We start from the raw sequence: 1320 nt of genomic DNA, 5'->3' as shown, positions 1-1320 counted from the left end.
AAAAAAAGGTTTTGCACTATTTTATTGAAGGATATGAATGTATTTACTAGCAACTGATTGAACATCAACATGATTTTCATGGCTAAATGAAAATGGCTGTAGTTCATTGTTAACTAAAGAAATTACTTGCTATTAGCAAAAATACAAGACTCACAGGAAAGACTTTAGTCTGCTGTCTGTTGTCACATCAGTGACACTAAGATTGCTGAATAAAAGATTTTGCATGTGTTACCTTTTAAAGAATGTTGGCATGTATGACAATGCACACCAGCACACCTTGAGATGAAAATTGTACTTTACATGAAAGGACGTGGGGAGATATTTTTGAAAATAAATTTTTAGACAACATTTGAAAGTGAAAATGTGTTCTTTGCCATCTTCTATATTAAAAGTATAGATTAGGCAGGCACAGCATGAATTAGGCTGTAATTCCATTGAATGGTCTCAGTGCTTTTAGTTTTTTGTCCCGGTTTATGCAAACCGCTTCTATAGAACAATAATTTCACAATTCACTATTTAGTTTATTCTGGATAATGTGTCTGTGTATATGTATATATATATATATGTTACAGCTTTATATACTACATAGCAATTTGTTAAAATAGTGGATGTTCTTATTGTCTTGCAACAATAACAGTGATTATATTACTTACAGAAGAAGATTACATTTAGAAATTATTATTATTATGCATATATTTCTCCACTTCATGAGAATTCCATGTGTTACTTAAATGCTTAATTTAGCCACCTCTTTAGGATAGTAAAAGTAAATTGTGATATAAACTAGTTCACTGAAAGATCATTAGCTGGTTTTAAACTGAATTAATCCTAGTCTGTGAAATAAGAAATAAAACAAATAAAACTACTTTTTACTCAGTAATTGTTATAATTGCAAACTAACTTGAGTCCAGAGAATGGTGGTCAGTGACTCAATGTCTGGATGGATATCACTGAAGAGTGGTGTCCCTCAGGGGGTCTGTGCTGGGACAAGTGCTCTTTACTGTCTTCATCAGTGATACTGTCAGAGGGATCAAGTGCACCCTCAGCAAGTTTGCTGATGACTCTAATCTATGGGGTGTGGTCGACACCCCAGATGGCTGGAATGCCATCCTGAGGAACCTAGACAGGCTTGAGCAGTGGGCCCAGGTGAACCTCATGAAGTTCATCAAATCCAAATGCAACATCTTGTGCGTGGGTCAAGGCAACTCCCATTACCAGTACAAGCTGGTGGATGGGAAGCTGGATATGAGCCAGAATTGTGCCCTTGCACCCCAAAAAACCAACTGTATCCTGGGCTGCATCATAAGCATGGCTAGCAGG

The sequence above is a fragment of the Meleagris gallopavo genome, chromosome 1, assembly GCF_000146605.3.
Source record: "Meleagris gallopavo isolate NT-WF06-2002-E0010 breed Aviagen turkey brand Nicholas breeding stock chromosome 1, Turkey_5.1, whole genome shotgun sequence".
Classification (NCBI taxonomy): domain Eukaryota; kingdom Metazoa; phylum Chordata; class Aves; order Galliformes; family Phasianidae; genus Meleagris; species Meleagris gallopavo.
The sequence above is the reverse complement of the archived record's forward strand: the minus strand, read 5'-3'. Positions refer to the sequence as shown.